Source organism: Lathyrus oleraceus, chromosome 3, assembly GCF_024323335.1.
Source record: "Lathyrus oleraceus cultivar Zhongwan6 chromosome 3, CAAS_Psat_ZW6_1.0, whole genome shotgun sequence".
In the NCBI taxonomy this organism is placed as follows: domain Eukaryota; kingdom Viridiplantae; phylum Streptophyta; class Magnoliopsida; order Fabales; family Fabaceae; genus Lathyrus; species Lathyrus oleraceus.
Window position 1 is genome coordinate 361,947,281 of NC_066581.1, and position 21,507 is coordinate 361,968,787.

The following is a 21,507-nucleotide window of genomic DNA, read 5'->3' on the forward strand; positions in this document are numbered from 1 at the left end:
GAGACCTAATATCATGCTAGCAAAGTGTTAACCATTTGTAACCAAACTCTGAAATCTCGAAAAGAGTTGAAGAAAGAGCATGGTCATGCTGAAAAGCTTGAGGCTTATCTCTCCGGACGTTAATGTGATCTCGAAAGGGTTATTGAATAAATTAGAGAGTTGAAAGGGCAAGCACATTAGAGCCAGGAAGTTACTCACCAACTCAACAAAGAAACCTCCCAATGGGAATGACTTTTGTGTAACCTCGAAGTTCTCCTTGACTATAAATAAACATTTCTATAAAGCTTCTTACAAGGATCTAACCCCACTTTATTACATAATCTCCTCAATGATGCGCAATATTGGAGGAAAATACATGCACGCTTAGCTAAGTTTGTTGACCATGCAATTGAAGACTTCCCAAGAATGCTGAAGGAAGCTCATGCTAACATGTTTCCATACAATACTGTTAGGGTTGTCTTTCATTTTATTGTTGTTTGTAAGGTTATATTTGAGAGGTTTAAATATGATCTTCATGTAGCTCATCGAGAAAATCCCTGAGTTGTAATAAATGTACTCCTTATTATTTCTCAATGAATATAACGAGTATTTTTCATTACTGGATTTATCTTCTATCTTATTTTTTGCAATTTATGTATACTCATAAAAATAGATGAAATCTCAGGATTCTCTAAAAACTTAAAAATATATTTTTTGCATGCATTCATACATTCAAACAGTCATGCATTCCATTCAGAAAATATGAGCGACGGGCGTGTCCGTCGGATTATGACTGCAAGCGCACAGCCTATTGTGTAGTTTTAAAAGATTATCGAACCCACATAGACTAATGGTCAAGCTAATGTTATCTATTGTTGTAGTGCAAAGCTAAGGCTAAAAGGTATAAGGTTACGAACGAAGAAGAACATACTAATTTCTAACGGTTTAAAAGTTATAATAACAGACGAGTCCAGAATATGGACTCCGCCTACCTAAGGGATTAGGTAGAATTGGGAACTAAATATGATTATATTGCGTTATGTAGAAAATATCGACTTAAAGATCCCGTCTCACACTCTCGCGCTATTGGCAAAGATCACACCTCCTAATCACAGGATTTTTCTCTCGCTCGCTCGTTCTAATTAGAAAGCGTATTTTGAAAGTAAATGAGATCCTAAACGATTCCTAAAGCGCTCTCGCTGTTTTTAGGATCGATGCTCAGTTTCCACTATCTGGTTCCTTCCTCACACTCCCGCTCTATCGGATCGACCCTTAACTTGTCTCACACTTTCGTGCCAAAACAATAAAACATACAATTGAAAACTAAAGCCAAAACATAGTTAAATCATAAATTCGCACCTATTATTTCTACCGAGTCCCGTCGGTAACGACGATCTTCATACGCCAGACTCAGAATAAATTAACAAGACGTGATATTATTTGAAAACAACATGATTAAAACATTCAAAATTAAGAGAAAGATGGCATATAAGTAATTAGAAAAAAAAACATCAAAGAGGTGTGACAATGATGACTAAATTAGAAAAAGTCCTCAACTCGTGTGTCAAACTTCCGATCGAGTTTAGTGTTGTTTATACTATTTTTGATGGTCCATATTCATCGTTTTTTAAGAGTTATATTGCATTCCTTTGACGTAGCAAAGTCAACATATTGTTAGATGATTTAAAAGATGTAGCTACTGAGGTGAAAAATAGCATATGGACAGACATTCAGGTATATTAATTTTAATTGTCATCGATTCAATATTACTTTATATAAAAACTAATACAACTTATTTGATGTAAATGTGTAGTTGAAGTCTGAGTTTAGTGATGATCGAAAGTTGAAAAAAAGTGGATCACTTGTCCTGGTACGACTTGGAGAGGTTTTAAGTCACGGCTCACTGGTGATTGCATTACGAAACCTAAGCCTAATATTGAGCGCCCGTGGGTGAAATATCTTTTTCTTGACAAGAAGGTTTGAAAAAAATTTGTGAAGTATCGTAGTTATGAGGAGTTCATGGTTAGTAGGAGTTGTATTTTATGATAATTTTATGGATACAAATATGGACGTTAATATTTTCCTATGTTTAAAACATGTTAAAAGTGATGTAGGAAAGCTAAACAAGTCTAAAAACAAATACCCGGATAAATTGTCTCGTGGGGGATACATGAAACTTGAAAAAACAATGATTGCTAAAAAAAATAATAACTAGGAGATGGGTACTCCATTAGTTGTGATCAAGAACCATCTCCATCATCACAACATGAGAAGTGGAGGAGGGCTCGACCAAGACCAAATGGAGAGTACACTTCAGATGCCTCAAGAGCGGCCACTGAGAGAATTGTAAGTAGGGTTTGTTGCGTATGTTATGTGTTATTTAAATCCCTTTGGTAATAAATAATGTATATCTTATCATGTCGTGTAGGATTTGTTGGTTAACTCATCCCATTAAGGTTCGTTTATTCCAGAACCACGACATGATATATTAGTATAAGAAATTGGAACAAAGGAGCATGGTGGGTGTACCCGTGGGGTTGCAGATGGCATTGGCCTGAGAGTGTTTTTTGGTAAGTCTAAACAAAGCACTAGACATGTGCAAAAATAAACATTGGAAGAGTTTAAGAGGAAGATAGATACTCAAAAGCAAGAATTTGACGAGAAGTTAGAAGTAGAGCGGGAAACTCGCAGGAAAGAATTGAAAGAATTAAAAGAGTTATATGTGGTATGTGAGAGTGAGAATTATGTTATCTGAAATGTATGATATGTATTGTGTTAATTTTTTTTTGTGTGTTACTATGTATTTTTTATGATGTAGAGAATCAACAAAATCGTCCCACAATGTACAAATGAAGATGATGATGTTGATGATCAATTTCCAGATAGAAATGTCGTACATGATGCAAGCACAAAACGGTTGTTTAAAGTAACCGTTGTGATAAGTTGGAACCTACAATTTTGTTTTTATTTATTTTAAGCCAATTTTTTACCACTAATGGACTTCCAACTGTGGTGAAAGGTCACTCAGGGTCATGAGGAAATATAAGCATGTTTATTGAGATTCTTTGTCATTCTTAAATAAATCTTTGCCATCCATTTAGTGAGTATCAACACTTAAGTAACTATCATTAGTGATCCGTGTGAAACCTAAAACTTAGATGAACTTCATTTTCTACCTCCAAACATCATCTTTCATTTACGACACTCTATTTCCCCACTAAACCAAGCTCGGAAACATCATTTCTTTCATAAACAAAACTCAAAAACATCATTTCTTTCATTAACAAATTTCATAACTCCATCACGTCTTTTCCAACTTGAATGAAACAAGGAAAACATGGATTCAAGTTTGCAATGTTAGTTGTTGTTGTTCTTGTTGTTGTTCTTGTTGTTCTTTTTGTTGTTATTATTGTTGTTGTTATTGTTGTTGTTTTCTTGTTGTTATTCTTGTTATTCTTGTTGTTGTTCTTATTATTGTTCTTGTTGTTGTTCTTGTTGGTGGTGGTGGTGGTGGTGAACTTGTTGTTCTTGTTGTGGTTATTGGTGTTGTTTTTGTTGTTGTTCCTGTTGTAGTTCTTGTTGTTTTGTTTTTATTATTGTTGCTCTTACTATTGTTGTTTTTATTCTACTACTGCATTTTTTTATTTTATTAAAAGACATACAACAACGGCTATTTAAAGTAACCATTGTGATAGGTTGAGACACGATTGTTTAAAGTAACAGTTATGATAAGTTGTGTGCTACTTGACTTATAATCATGGTCGCACGACCGTGGTGGAAAATATCATACATACAATCACACCTTACCTCACAATGGTTGGTCGGACGTGATAGCAACCATTTTCCAACCGTTATAAGAAGTGCCTTCGGTAGTAGTGTGAATTTTGCAGGCCTTCAGTAATGGGTTTTTTTTGTTGTCTTTGAGAGAGTGAGCACGAGGCACTATTTATAGGGGATGGATTGAAATTTTGGTGAGAATTTGATAGGGAAAATAGAGTTAGTTAAGGAATGAATTTTGGGGTGGGTGGGTGTGGAGGGGAGGGGGGGAGTTGTAGTGATCTGTGTATTTAAGAGTGGATTAAGTGAGTGAAAGACTTATGAGTGATGATTGTATGGTACAAATGGTGGTTTGAGAATGATATTGTATAATGAATTGACTCAGTCACGCATTGTTGAAATACTTTTGAATTAGTTTTTATTTGATTTTAATTCTTATTTTTTCATTTTAATATGTATGTGTATGTGATGTTGTGATGTTACTGTGATGTTGTGATGTTACTGCAATGTTGATGATATTTGCTCAGTAACAACTCGTGTATTATTTCTTTTCTTAAGTTTTTCTCAAATTATCATTTAGTTTTGTTTGGTGTGATGCTGACCATCTAAGAAATAGGATGGCATGCCATGATGGTGCAACAAGGCATATGAGATGATGAAGATGGAACCAAGGCAGCATGAGGCTCATGTGAAAGAAAACAACTTGTTATTTCCTTTTTATTTTTCATTTTTTGTATTCTATTTTTTTGTATTATTATTTAAATTGAAATATATGTAATGTAAAGTTTGTTGTAAAGTCAAACTTACTATATGACAAAATGAATGGACTATTGACTTGCAATTTAATTTGACTTGGTACTCAAAACTCAAATGTATACAATTGAAATCTTAACTCAAATTAAAAAAAAATCTCTCCTTTTTAATTCTTTTGATGAATGATAAACTATTTTAAAACAAAATTCTTATTTAAATTCTAGTGGTGTGTAAAACCACTGTATCTTAAACAAAGAAAAGTGACCAAAAAGATGCAAAGCACGTGTATGTATGAAATGTGGCATGAGAGTTCAAATGATGACAATGCAATAACTATGTAAAAAATAAAAATAAAAAACACTAGCCTTAATGAAATGAACTTCACCTTTAACTTGTAAAATGGTCTATGAGTAGCAATGCAATGCAAAAATGAATGAGATGAAAAACCACTATTAGAAAAAACACATTTAACCTAGGAAACGAAATGCATTTAACTTTGGCTACATATGCGATGTAACAAAGAGCATCATGAAAAGTGCACACTTTAACTCTCGTTTATAAAATAACTAACGAGTATGTAAAAAGGTCATGGATTCGATCCCCAGTGAGACCTTTTTGGAATTCTGAAATGGCGAAAACACATGTCCCATTGGTTTTGTAATTTCATCGACGAATTTACCACATTTAAGCTCTGTTATCTAATAAAATCGAAGGGTAAAATAATTTTGAGTTTATTAAATCTAATGTGGAATGCTTATTTCACTAAATCCTATACTGAACATATTACTTCTCAAAATTGGTTAGAAAAATAATTATATGAACAATTATGTTATATTTGAAGAACAACTTACATTTATTAGTGATTTTGAAGCATCCTGTAGCTCATCATTCATCTCACGTTGTTTTATGGTTAAAATCTCTCAAATATTTCATGTTCTTTATTCAACACTTTTTTTCTACTAATTCATTCTTGAAAGCATAAAATTTGATACTTTGAAAAATGAATAAATATGGAAGAAAGTTGAACGAAAACTAAAAGTATTGGAGAAGTTTTAACTATAAAACAACATGAGATGAATGATGAGTTGTAGAATACTAGAAAATCATTAATCTGTGTAAGATAAGTTTTAGATATAACATAATCTTGCATATGATTATTTTCAAAATCAATTTACTAGGTTATATGTTCAAAGAGGGGTTAGTGAAACAAATAATCGACATTAGATATAATAAACTCAGCTCGAAGAAACAAGATGAAAGATGCGCAAAAAATCACAAAAAAAGCATAATCTCCCTATCAATATCAACAACAAAAAGAACAAGAAAACAACAACAATAACATCAACAACAATATCAAGAACAACAACGTCAATAAACAACAACAATATCAATAACAACAACGTCAATAAACAACCTCTAGGGTTTAGGGTCTCAACAACAAGAACAACAACATAAAAAAAAGCATCAATAACAACAACAAAAACAACAATAAAAACTCTAGATTTTCGGATCTCAACAACAACAACAATAATAATAATAATAATAATAATAATAATAATAATAATAATAATAATAATAATAATAATAATAATAATAACAACGATATGATAACAATATTAGTAGTGACGTTTGACGTACCATATCTCTGAAAAAATTAAAAAAATTATTTGGATCTCTGAAGAAGAAACGAAAATACTAAACACATAACATCTTCGTATTGAAAATGATATGTGTTTATGGCTCTCATTGTTTAGGACTCTTCTATAAACTAAAACTATATATATATATATATATATATATATATATATATATATATATATATATATATATATATATATATATATATATATATATATATATATATATATATATGGACAAAATAGTTATTAATCTTTAATATATTGATAACTGTCAACAAAAAAATTATCTAAAAAAACTCAACATGCACTATGCCAAATAAGGGAAAAGAGGGCGCTTATTTTGGCCTATAACAACGCTTTTAAGCGCCCTCTAAAGTGGCGCTGGCATAGGTAAAGACAGCGCTTTGTTTTCCTGGAGAAAGCGCTGTCTAAAGTGGCCCTTTAAGGGCCACATTATAGTGCGCTTTCAGAAAAAAGCGCCCTCTTGAGTGGTCCATAAAGGGCCACCTTAGAGGGCGCTTTCTGGACAAAGCGCCCTCTAAAGTTGTCAATGTAAAGTGTTTAGAGGGCGCTTCTTACAGAAAGCGCCCTCTAAAGTGTTAGTTATTTTAAAAAAGTTTGTTTGAAAAACAATGGATATTTAATTGGGAACCTGTTCGCATGCTGCAAAAGTGTAAAATTCATATTGATTTCATCCTTTAATCTAATGTTATACACCATTAATCCATTGATATATACAACATGAATCCATTTATATACAACATTAATCCTCCATATATACAACATTAATATATGATTCTTTGATCAACAATATACAACAACATATTCATGATTTAGTAAAAGTACAACAACAATATACAACATATATACAACAACAGCATACAACAACAACATTTCATACATATATGTACAACAATATACAACCTAGCTATATGATTCTTTGATCAACAATGAATTGACACAATTCATCCTTCATTTCATCCAAATGAGCTCTTGAGTAAGATTTGTATTCCTCAAAGTACTACAATTAAGAGAATAAAACATATTCATGATTTAGTAACAAATTAGATGAAATATCCGATAATATTAAAATAAACCCTAAGTTATTATTCCATACCATTTTTGGGATGTCTATACGATTCAACGCAATGATATCTCTCATAAATCTCAATACAAAAAATCCGCAATCGACCGAATTGTTTTGCTGAGGACACTACACAGAAAAACAAACAATATATATATAGTTAATTTCTTACAAACACTATTATAAGCAAAAATAAGATACTTAATATATACCTGAACTCTGACCCAGGTAATGTCCTTCCTATTACGATAATTCTTTTTCGATCTAAATTTTAGTATTGTCCTAACAAAATAAAAACGTATATTGAGATCAATCTGACAGACATAATTAAATATACAAATACACACGAATATTTAGGGGAATTTCACTTACGCGTCAACCGTCTTCTTCATACTCGGATATTTACTCCAATCACCCGATAACGAATCGAGATAATACACCATTAGTCTCGAAAGATCCATAGAAACCAACACCCAGTGACCACTATAAAATAAAACAAAAATTTAGATGCATGAAAATTTTCTACGTAAAAGATATACATAGATTAGAATGAAATTATTAGAAAGAAAATCTAACCCGTTGCCAGAATTAAACGGTAAAAAATACAAACTGGGTGTAGTATTATCGCCGGCCGCCATGAATCTATCGACTAGTTCATTCTTTACGGATGTTGGATTTTTCGTTATAAACGTTGTGTTGATACGGGAAGCAGCAATAAAATTGAATCGGTTACACAATTCAGTTCCCCGCATCAATGTTACATACATATACCTTAAATAGAAACATAATAAACATTAGACTACTCATTGAAATGTGTAAATAAATTGTTCAACTAAGTAAATAATAGATTGATCGGAGTACCATATGTATGTATGAATGACAGCGATGCCCAATTCTTCGTGTTCAAAAAGTTGTTGCATGTCCTCCTTTGCAATTATTTCAGAATGAGCAATTCCGAAAACACCTTCACCAAAATCTACACTACGGATGGTGTAACACCCCAATAAAAATAAGATGATTATTTAATTTAAGTTAATATTATATTTATTAATTTAATTAAATAATTTAAATTATTGGATTATTATTATTAATATTATTATTGGAATAATAATTATTGGAAAATATATAAGTTGGAATTAGAAAAAAATCCCATTTAGTAAAAAGGTTTATTCTTTCACGTAAAAAGGAAAAGCGACAGAAAAGTGGAAAAAAAAAAAAGGTAAAGCGAACCAGAGAACAAGGGTTGGAGAAGAGGAAGAGCTTGAAGCTGAAGGATCGCCGGATTAACTCAGGTAAGGGGGGTTTATCATCGTTTAATGGGTATTATGGGATAATATGTAATGGGTAGTGATAAACCATTGATTTACCTCTGATTGGAATAATTATGCTGAAAATTGTGAACTTTTAGGATGAACGAATCTGGATTAAATTGAAGGAAATTTGTGGGAATTAGATGCAATAGTGTTAGGATTTGTGAGATTGAATAAGATATGAATCGTGTTAGGGGATATGAACGAATAATGTGTAAAATTGGACTGTGGAAGGTTGAATTGGATAGATCTCGTAGCAGAGAAAGCCATTGCAGATCTGGAAATGCTGGTTTCTGGTCATATGCGTATGGCACTAGGCGATACGCGTATGAGATGGCCTGGTACGCGTATGGCACTAGGCAATACGCGTATGGATGAGGAAGATGAAGTTTTGAACGTGTTTTAGTCTCTGTTGGTACGCGTATGGGGATGTGGTACGCGTAGCATACGCGTATAGGATGGTGTTACGCGTATGGGCTTGGCCAGGAAATGGGCCATACGCGTATGGACATGGGCATTACGCGTATGGGCAGACTTGTGATTTTCCTGAGCTGTTGTTGGGCAGTTTTTAGCTGTTCAGCTGAGTAATGTAATTTAGCTGATGTAGGATATATTAGGGATCATTTCCCGTTGTTTCGAGTAGTATAGGTATTAGTAGAGTGTGCTAATACTGTGATTGTTATTTGGCATGATATGATATGCTTATGTGATAGAATACTGATGATGTGTGATGGTATGCATGATGCTGTGAATGTATCAGTTATGTGTGCATTTGTGAATAGACTGTTTTATGGCTTAGAGTGTGAGCATATGTCTATTCTTGAATTGTTGTTGATGATGTAGCATTGCTAGGTGATTAGCATGCATATTGTGGCCTTATGGTGGTAGCTAATTCCCATTGTGAGGAATTAGTGAGTTAATCATTATGGACTGTTGTTGATGTTTGCATGCTAGGTGATTAGCGTGCATAGCATGGCCCATTTGGGGTGGTAGCTAATTCCCATGGTGAGGAATTAGTGAGTGAGTCACTAGGTCTCAAATGAGTGGGACTAGTGGGCTTGGTAGCCGTGCCTGGATTTGGACGGTGAGGTGAACTATATGTTCACAAATAGTCGGTACCGCATGCATGGAGTCTCATTGCATTTGTATTGTATGGAGTATAATATGAATGGATGTATTCCAATATTATACGTGTGTTTTGTGGTTGAGTTGAGTATGATTTTAGTTGATGTTGCCGTTGCTGAACGTATGATCTGATTAGGGTGATTAGTGTGTTAAATTACTTAGCATGACATGATGTTTTATAATGCTTATTATATCGATTGAGGAACTCACCCTTACAACTATTTTTCAGGTAACGAGCAGTGAGTTGAGTAGAAGCTAATGCTTGGAGTCTAGTGTAGTCTCCCTAGTGGGTCATGCTCTGATAGATGTAACATCGGGAGGGAACATTTTAATTGTGTTGTTGATGTTTGTTGAACCAGTCTACATGTAGTATGTTACATGTTTGAATGATCGATTTGATCTCTATCCGCTGCGTATTATGCAATACTTTATGTTTTGAGTTAAATAATGAGCATGACTAAATATTATGGCGAATGATGTGAAATAATTGTGTGACACCCTTAAACGCATAATTACTCTGATTTATATGTGGTTATTTTAATTAAATATTTGGGGTATTTTAGAAGGGTGTTACATTAGTGGTATCAGAGCATAGTCGGTCGAGTCGAGTCGTAATTATTTTGTTCCCCTGTACGGGATAGGTGTTGTGCAACCCTATCAGTACTTACTGTTTAGCTTGTTGGGTTTTCAGAATAGAGATGGCTGGAAGAGGTAGAGACGATGCTGCGATTGCTGAGGCTCTGGGTATGCTAGCTGGAGTACTTGGAGGGAATCCGAATGTTGTGGGAATGGGAGTTGCTCGTCAACTGAGTGAGTTCCAGAAGAACAATCCTCCAATGTTCAAGGGAGCATACGATCCAGATGGTGCTCAGAAGTGGTTGAAGGAGATCGAGAGGATCTTCCGAGTGACTGAGTGTGCCGAAAACCAGAAGGTCAGGTTCGGTACGCATATGCTGTCAGAGGAAGCAGATGATTGGTGGGTTGCTACCCGCACTGAGTTGGAATCTGCTGGGAATGCTGAGATCACTTGGGCTGTGTTCAGAGAGAGATTCCTGAGGAAGTACTTTCCAGAGGATGTCAGAGGAAAGAAAGAGATAGAGTTCTTGGAATTGAAGCAGGGCAACCGGTCTGTTACTGAGTATGCTGCTAAATTCACAGAGCTGTCGAAGTATTACACTCCCTATGCTGAGGCTACTGGGGAATTTTCAAAGTGTGTGAAGTTTGAGAACGGGTTACGTCCCGAGATCAAGCAGGCTATTGGATATCAGAGGATCAGAGTGTTTTCTGATTTGGTTGACTGTTGCAGGATTTTTGAACAGGATACCAAGGCCAGAGTAGAGAGCTATCAGCAGAGGGTTGATAGGAAGGGTAAGAATCAGAATGATTGTGGGAAACTGTATGCAGCTGGCAAAGGTTTTCAGAGACAGAGTGGGATGAAGAGGCCTAGTGGGGGAGACTCTAGTGCCCCTGCTAAGTGTTACAGATGTGGTCAGGCTGGACATCGTATCCATGAGTGTACCAGTAATGAGAAGAAGTGTTTCAAGTGTGGAAAAGGTGGTCATTTGGCTGCAGAGTGCCGGTCGAACACTGTTACTTGTTTCAACTGTGGAGAGTTGGGTCATATTAGCCCACAGTGTCCTAAGCCGAAGAAGGAGAATCAGTCGGGAGGCAAGGTCTTTGCGTTATCGGGTTCTGAGACTTCTGCAGATGATCGTTTGATCCGAGGTACGTGTTATATTAATGGCTTTCCTCTTGTAGCTATTATTGACACAGGTGCGACTCATTCCTTTATATCTTTGGATTGTGCTGTGAAACTTAAGTTAGAGATATCTGAGATGCTTGGTAGTATGGTGATTGATACTCCTGCGAAGGGTTCAGTGACTACTACTTCAGTTTGTTTGAATTGTCCTTTGAGTATTTTTGGTAGAGACTTTGGGATAGACCTTGTGTGTCTTCCATTAGTGCAGATTGATGTTATCTTGGGTATAAACTGGTTGGTGTTTAACCGAGTTTCTATCAACTGTTTTGATAAGACTGTGATATTTCCTGAGATTGAGGAAGGAAAGGATTTGTTTCTATCAGCAAGGCGGGTGAATGAGGAAGTAGCAGATGGGGCAGAGTTGTTTATGCTGTTAGCGACTTTAGAGGCTAAAGATAAATTGGTGATTGGCGATCTAGCTGTGGTGTGTGATTTTCCTGATGTGTTTCCTGAAGAAGTGAATGAATTACCACCAGAGCGTGAAGTTGAGTTCTCGATTGATTTGGTACCTGGTACTAGGCCGATATCGATGGCTCCGTACCGTATGTCTGCTGTTGAGTTAACTGAATTGAAGAGTCAGTTGGAAGATCTGTTGGATAAGAAATTTATTCGTCCGAGTGTGTCGCCGTGGGGTGCGCCAGTGTTATTGGTTAAGAAGAAAGAAGGTACTATGAGGTTGTGTGTGGACTACAGGCAACTGAATAAAGTGACGATCAAGAATCGGTATCCTTTGCCGAGGATTGATGATTTGATGGATCAATTGGTTGGTGCGAGTGTGTTCAGCAAGATAGATTTGAGATCTGGGTATCATCAGATACGTGTGAAAACGGAGGATATTCAGAAGACTGCTTTCCGAACAAGGTATGGACATTATGAGTATTCTGTAATGCCTTTTGGTGTGACTAATGCGCCTGGAGTATTTATGGAGTATATGAATAGGATTTTCCATCCGTATCTAGACCAGTTTGTTGTGGTGTTTATTGACGATATTTTGGTGTATTCGAAATCTGAAGAAGAGCATGCTAAGCATTTGAGAGTGGTTTTAGAAGTTCTAAGAGAAAAGAAGTTATTTGCTAAACTGTCCAAATGTGAATTTTGGTTAGAAGAGATGAGTTTTCTTGGTCATGTGATTTCAAGAGGTGGTGTTGCTGTTGATCCTTCTAAGATAGAAGCGGTATCTAAGTGGGAAGCTCCGAAGTCAGTTTCTGAGATAAGGAGTTTTCTTGGACTTGCAGGTTATTATAGGAAGTTCATTGAGGGATTTTCTAAGTTGGCGTTACCGTTGACGATGTTGACTAGAAAGGGGCAAGCGTTTGTTTGGGACTCAAAATGTGAAGAAGGTTTCCAAGAGTTAAAGAGAAGGTTAACTACTGCTCCTATTCTGATATTACCAAGTCCGTCGGAACTATTTGAGGTTTACTGTGATGCTTCATTGTTGGGTTTGGGTGGTGTGTTGATGCAGAACAAGCAGGTTATAGCTTATGCTTCGAGACAATTGAGGGTTCATGAGAGGAACTATCCGACGCACGATTTAGAGTTGGCAGCTGTGGTATTTGTTCTGAAGTTGTGGAGGCATTACTTGTACGGGTCAAGATTTGAGGTTTTCAGTGACCATAAAAGTTTAAAGTATTTGTTTGATCAGAAAGAGCTGAATATGAGACAGAGGAGATGGTTAGAGTTTCTGAAGGATTATGACTTTGGTTTGAATTACCATCCGGGTAAAGCAAACGTAGTGGCTGATGCATTGAGTCGGAAATCATTGCATATATCTATGTTAATGGTTAAGGAATTGGATTTAATTGAGCAGTTTAGAGACTTGAGTTTGGTGTGTGAGAGTACTCACAATAGTGTTAAACTGGGAATGTTGAAGTTAACAAGTAGTATTCTGGATGAGATTAGAGAGGGTCAGAAATCCGATGTGCTTTTGATTGATAAGTTGACTTTAGTGAATCAAGGTCAAGGTGGTAAATTCAGAGTTGATGAGAATGGTGTTTTGAAATTTGGTAATCGGGTGTGTATTCCGGATGTTACCGAACTTAAGAAGAGTATCCTTGAGGAAGGACATCGTAGCGGCCTGAGTATTCATCCTGGAGCTACGAAGATGTATCATGATTTGAAAAAGTTATTTTGGTGGCCGGGAATGAAAAGAGAAATTGCGAGTTTTGTTTATTCTTGTTTGACTTGTCAGAAGTCAAAGATTGAGCATCAGAAGCCGTCTGGGCTAATGCAACCGTTGGCTATTCCAGAGTGGAAGTGGGATAGTATCAGTATGGATTTTGTTTCGGGTTTACCGAGGACAATTAAGAATTTTGAAGCTATTTGGGTGATTGTTGATAGACTGACGAAATCGGCTCATTTCATTCCAATCAGAATGGATTATTCGTTAGAGAGATTAGCTGAGTTGTATATTGAGAAGATTGTAAGTTTGCATGGTATTCCGTCGAGTATTGTTTCGGACAGAGATCCTAGATTTACATCGAAGTTCTGGGAAGGTTTGCAGAGGGCTTTGGGAACTAAGCTGAGATTGAGTTCTGCATATCATCCGCAGACTGATGGTCAGACTGAGAGGACGATTCAGTCACTAGAGGATCTTTTGAGGGCTTGTGTTTTGGAAAAGGGAGGTGCTTGGGATTGTTATTTACCTTTGATTGAGTTTACCTACAACAATAGTTTTCATTCGAGCATTGGTATGGCACCGTTTGAAGCTTTGTATGGTAGGAGATGTCGGACGCCTTTATGTTGGAATGAGTCCGGTGAGAGTGCCGTGGTTGGACCTGAGATTGTTCAACAAACTACGGAAAAGATTAAGATGATTCAGGAGAAGATGAGAATTGCTCAAAGTCGTCAGAAGAGTTATCATGACAAGAGGAGGAAGTCACTTGAGTTCCAAGAGGGAGATCATGTGTTTCTCCGTGTTACTCCGATAACTGGTGTTGGTCGAGCTTTGAAGTCGAAGAAGTTGACACCTCGATTTATTGGTCCTTATCAGATTTTGGAGAGGATAGGAGAGGTAGCCTATCGTATCGCTCTACCGCCGTCGCTTGCGAATTTGCATGAGGTTTTTCATGTGTCTCAGTTGAGGAGGTACATTCATGATCCGTCGCATGTGGTCCAAGTAGATGATGTCCAGGTGAGAGATAACCTGACTGTTGAAACATCACCTATGAGGATTGAGGATCGAGAGTTGAAGCAGTTGCGGGGTAAAGAGATTGCGTTGGTAAAGGTAGCTTGGGGAGGACCAGCAGGTGGCAATGTGACTTGGGAACTTGAGAGTCAGATGAAGGAGTCTTATCCAGAGTTATTCGCTTGAGGTATGTTTTCGAGGACGAAAACTCTTTTAGTGGGGGAGAGTTGTAACACCCCAATAAAAATAAGATGATTATTTAATTTAAGTTAATATTATATTTATTAATTTAATTAAATAATTTAAATTATTGGATTATTATTATTAATATTATTATTGGAATAATAATTATTGGAAAATATATAAGTTGGAATTAGAAAAAAATCCCATTTAGTAAAAAGGTTTATTCTTTCACGTAAAAAGGAAAAGCGACAGAAAAGTGGAAAAAAAAAAGGCAAAGCGAACCAGAGAACAAGGGTTGGAGAAGATTAACTCAGGTAAGGGGGGTTTATCATCGTTTAATGGGTATTATGGGATAATATGTAATGGGTAGTGATAAACCATTGATTTACCTCTGATTGGAATAATTGTGCTGAAAATTGTGAACTTTTGGGATGAACGAATCTGGATTAAATTGAAGGAAATTTGTGGGAATTAGATGCAATAGTGTTAGGATTTGTGAGATTGAATAAGATATGAATCGTGTTAGGGGATATGAACGAATAATGTGTAAAATTGGACTGTGGAAGGTTGAATTGGATAGATCTCGTAGCAGAGAAAGCCATTGCAGATCTGGAAATGCTGGTTTCTGGTCATACGCGTATGGCACTAGGCGATACGCGTATGAGATGGCCTGGTACGCGTATGGCACTAGGCAATACGCGTATGGATGAGGAAGATGAAGTTTTGAACGTGTTTTAGTCTCTGTTGGTACGCGTATGGGGATGTGGTACGCGTATGGGATGGTGTTACGCGTATGGGCTTGGCCAGGAAATGGGCCATACGCGTATGGACATGGGCATTACGCGTATGGGCAGACTTGTGATTTTCCTGAGCTGTTGTTGGGCAGTTTTTAGCTGTTCAGCTGAGTAATGTAATTTAGCTGATGTAGGATATATTAGGGATCATTTCCCGTTGTTTCGAGTAGTATAGGTATTAGTAGAGTGTGCTAATACTGTGATTGTTATTTGGCATGATATGATATGCTTATGTGATAGAATACTGATGATGTGTGATGGTATGCATGATGCTGTGAATGTATCAGTTATGTGTGCATTTGTGAATAGACTGTTTTATGGCTTAGAGTGTGAGCATATGTCTATTCTTGAATTGTTGTTGATGATGTAGCATTGCTAGGTGATTAGCATGCATATTGTGGCCTTATGGTGGTAGCTAATTCCCATTGTGAGGAATTAGTGAGTTAGTCATTATGGACTGTTGTTGATGTTTGCATGCTAGGTGATTAGCGTGCATAGCATGACCCATTTGGGGTGGTAGCTAATTCCCATGGTGAGGAATTAGTGAGTGAGTCACTAGGTCTCAAATGAGTGGGACTAGTGGGCTTGGTAGCCGTGCCTGGATTTGGACGGTGAGGTGAACTATATGTTCACAAATAGTCGGTACCGCATGCATGGAGTCTCATTGCATTTGTATTGTATGGAGTATAATATGAATGGATGTATTCCAATATTATACGTGTGTTTTGTGGTTGAGTTGAGTATGATTTTAGTTGATGTTGCCGTTGCTGAACGTATGATCTGATTAGGGTGATTAGTGTGTTAAATTACTTAGCATGACATGATGTTTTATAATGCTTATTATATCGATTGAGGAACTCACCCTTACAACTATTTTTCAGGTAACGAGCAGTGAGTTGAGTAGAAGCTAATGCTTGGAGTCTAGTGTAGTCTCCCTAGTGGGTCATGCTCTGATAGATGTAACATCGGGAGGGAACATTTTAATTGTGTTGTTGATGTTTGTTGAACCAGTCTACATGTAGTATGTTACATGTTTGAATGATCGATTTGATCTCTATCCGCTGCGTATTATGCAATACTTTATGTTTTGAGTTAAATAATGAGCATGACTAAATATTATGGCGAATGGTGTGAAATAATTGTGTGACACCCTTAAACGCATAATTACTCTGATTTATATGTGGTTATTTTAATTAAATATTTGGGGTATTTTAGAAGGGTGTTACAGATGGCGTCGTGCATAATATCGGACTCTTCCACCATTTTCTCAAGACGCATCATAATTTGAGATTTTGTCCCGGACGTCGTTGGAATATCCTTACCAGCTTTTTTCAACTTTCGACCGGGAACCTAAAAATTCATATAAATTAAATCATGACTTTTTGTGATGCAACAAAATCGTTGCGTATATAATTCAATGGGTATATATATTTGTACCTCTTTTTGAGATGCAACCGACTCGATGCGTCTTGAAATCCCTTTACCAGCTTTATGTGTGGGTCTTGTAGGAGTCTAACATTACCATGTAATAAGGATTGATTAAATATCATAATTGTAGCTGAATTGAAATGTGAATACTAAATATTCATAATCATTTAGAACATATATACCTCGGCATCTGGGAAAATTAGATATGACGGCCATCCAACAAAGGATCCGACTGTATCTCGCATCAACGTTGTCTCTGAAACAACGTCAGGTAATGGTAGAAGTGCGTCGGTATCTAATACAAGGTCAACCGAAACTTTCATATATCCCACCGGGAGGGGATTATGGTGAAGTAATTCACCCGAAGTGTTGTGCACTTTTCCCTTGCCAACCATGCGATAAGTTGGTGACGATAGATACAGCTGACAAGGTGTAATGCCCTAAACCAATAATAAATGTTATTGTTAACGTGTATATGTGTCAAGTAAAAAAGTGCTATTTTAATTTCATAATAACATATATAATTACCTCGGGAAATTTCGGTTGACAATTGATACTAGCTCGGTCACTAGTATCTTTTGCCTCGGAACCGCACCTTTCCTCTCTATACCTTGCATTCTCCTTTTGCAGTTCGAGTACTTGTGCCCTTAACTCCGTCAAGGTCTCCATCACCTCTTTGTTGGTAGGATTTTTTGTTTTTGGTTTTTTATAAAATGACGACGGAGTCACACCAAAACCCTTACCCCTCACACGACCGGAATACTCAGGAACATTTAGTACTCGACTAAGTACGCTCCTGCAATCCTGGACCTCGGTTGAAGGTAAGGTTTGGGATAAAGTCTCCTGAAATATTATTAGAGGAGATTAAAAATGAATTATATGTCTAACAAAATTTTCGATATAATTAAAGAAATAATGTTACATATACTTACACATTCGTCATAAACATTTTGAACCGCTTCAACGACAACACCATCCTTCCCAACCCGAGCAGCCTTCCACAATACGTGCTCCGGAAGAGATGTTGCGTCACTTTTCTCCTCGGCTAGCTACAAATTGAATCAGATTATAAGATCATCAATTATAACATATTGTGACAATGTATAAGCTCATAGCATTTGAATATACTCACAATTCTTTGTTGTAACCGTGCATATCCCGTACGCCCTTTTTTGTACGGATACGCGGGTTTTGATGCCCTTTTCCGATTTTTGTCGCTTACTTCCTGGATAAAAAAGTTTAAGGCATATTAGAACCAAGTAACTTAACAATTGTATAATACCATAATTAATAGACATTACATGGAATTTTTCGTTTCTTCGTTTGGCGACAAAGTTATCCCATTCTTCGGCTGAAATAATCTCCGCATACTTCATTGGCCGTTCTGCTTCAACAAAGTTTCCTTCCTCATCCTTGAGAAATTTGTTGGACAAAAAGGATCGAAATCCTCGGAGTCTTTTTCCGGCCAATTGAATACAATATTTTTGCCGGCTTTCATCGATGTGAAAGGATCTCTAAAAAACATACAAATGGAGTGTGTTATTATAAGTAATATTATAACAATATATGGTCAACAAATAGTCAACAAAAAAACATATAATAATATATGGTAAGTACCTGTATCTCGGACCATATTTTTTCTTTGCCAACCTTCAATTCCGGACTTCTCCAATTATCACATGTAATCGGAATATGTTGTCGAACAAGGGAACCAATGTAACTTGCCAACATTGAACCGTTAGGCTCAATTAGTTGGTCTTCAGCACTCCAATGTACTTCTAATTTTTCACCCTTGTCTCTTGCACGAATGATTGAGTTCATAACAGTCAATCCTCGTTTGATTTCTTTTTCAACATTGTTACGTGATCCACTCGCGTCATGGGTATCGTCTTGGTTAGCCATTTTATCTGTAATATAGAAATGATTCAATAAGACCCAAGTAAGACAATGACCATATTCGTGAAGCTACACAAAAAACACATTCATATACCTTCCATTTCTCTCATGTTACAACAATCTAAACTCTCTCTTTTTTTCTTCATTATTTAATACAAACTCACACACACCTACTGCATACAAAAGACCAATGCAAACTTATGGTGTTTGGAACATGAACAAACTTGCATCCATAATCATCAAACTTCCAAGCACAAGCTCAAACACACTCCAAATGACATCAGTTTTCGATCAGAAATAAAAAACCTTACAACAAGGTGCTCATGAACACCATATACTGCTCGTTTGCCCTAAACAACATTAATCAACATAATGCACAAAATGTAAAACTCAGTTTAGAAAATACCCTAATCAAACACCTGAAGAAAGTGAACGGTAACGATGGAGAAGAGAAATACCTTCAAGGTGACGGTAACGATGGAGAAGAAAGTGAACAGCGACGGTGGACGCAGATAACTCAGTGAACGTGAACGCAGCAGCAGAAAAAGGCGACGGCGACGACGACGGTGAGGGAGGGAGAACGAACGGAGGACGAAAGTAATCGCAGTAGAGAGTAATCGCAGTAGAGAGAAAACCCAGTTACGTAAACGAAATAGCATATAGAGAGGGAAAATAAAGAGACATGCAGTATATATGTTAGAATTTTAATGTTTAATAAAGGGGATCTTAGAGGGCGCTTGTGTAAAAAAAGCGCCCTCTAAAGGGGGCCTAAGAGGGCGCTTCTAAAAGCGCTCTCTAAGGCTTTCCAAAAGCGCTTTATAAACTGGAAATGTACATGGACTTAGAAAGCGCTTTTTTAAAAGCGCCCTCTAAGGGTACCCTTAGAGGGCGCTTTCATAAACGCGCCCTCTATCGGTGTCCCTCCATTTCCTCATTATTTTTTCGCTTCACTTTAGAGGGCGTTTTGTTACAAAAGCGCCCTCTAAAGTGCGCTGTCTATTCCTCCTTATTTTTCTCTTCACTTTAGAGTGCGCTTCTTTAAGAAAGCGCCCTCTAAGATGCGCTGTCTATTCCAGTTTTTGGCGTAGTAATGTTACTCTACACTCTTCAGAAGATAAGAAATCTTAAACAACAAAGTTTTTTAGATTTTGTTTGACTTTAAGAAAAAATTGAGAAGAAAGAAGATAGAAGTGTGTAAGAAATAGTGAAGGTTTGTTATATTATTTGATATAAAAAATATATATAATAGAAATAGAGAAGAGAATAATATAGTTTATTTTTTTAAAGTACAAAAAAAATCCCCCAAAATTTAAAAAGTTTATTTAAAAATTAATTAAATTTTACCTCTTAATTCATTTAATTAATTATCATTTTAAATTATTTTAAACAATCATCTTAACTATTAATCCACTTTATTATTTACATTTTTATTTAACTTAATTAGTTTATTATTGTCTTTCTAATTTCTAAGCACTCATAACATTTTCAACATAATAATAATAGTTTCACAGGTACCTCATTGCCTTACCTCAAGCACCATCATCCCCCAACCCAATCTTTAAATCTGGCAGAAGCAACACAACATCCCCAACGTGCTATCAAAACGTTGTTTTTTTCATCCATTCAACAATAGATAGATTAATTTATTTTTAAAATTGGTAATGAAGTTCTCCTAAGCCTACGATCTTGAAAACAAATTATATCCTAAAAAACACGGACACATAAAACTCGACTCCATAATGACAACGATAATAATTTTAAAATATAAAATATTAAATAAAATTTTAAATGTTGATGCAAGTGTCTAACTCCGACAGAGATTCAAACCCGGTGTTTTTGTAGAGGTGTTTATAGTAAAAGTGAAAAAGTGAAAAAAAGTGCTTTCTCCATTCCATTTCTTCCCATGTTTGTGGTCCTACACTAATTTGTTTTCTCTTCACTATTTCTCTGTTGTCCCAAACAATAGAAGTTGTCACTCTCTCCCCTACTTCTCTTGTCACTCTCTCCCTTACTTCTCTCTCAGTCATTTTTCTCTTTCTTATTTCATTCACATTCATCACAATGATAGTGTAATCCTTTTAAAAGAAAATTCACAATTCAATTTTTTTTACGAAATCCTAAACTAATTTTCAAGTTTGAATCTATAAATTTGTTGGTAATGTATAGTTAATTAATTTGTTGAATTAAATTTTTTAAAGTTTAATAATAGTGTATCATCGTTATAAAAAAAAAATATATTTAATCAAAATATTTTAAAATATTAAAATATATAAATAATTTAAAGTTTAGAAACCTACTTGACAGGATATATAGTTATTATTGCTCAAAATAATTTATAGTATACCATCTATTTTCTCAAAAAATTTAATTGAATAGTTAAATAAACCACAATTTAAATCTTTTACTAAAATTGTTTCCGAAGGCTTAACGTGCATATATCCTTCGGCAAAATTTACAGCACTAACGTTTAAAGATAGAAAAACATCTGTAGTGCGCTGTCGTAGCTTAGCCAGATATCAATGTTGCATCTAACTGAATCTTACCAGATTCCTGTCCAGGTTCGGTTGCATATATAGTATCTTTCATAATAATAATATATAGAAGAGGCCAAATCATTAAACCCTGTCTTTATCTCATTTTTATTTGATTTTTTAA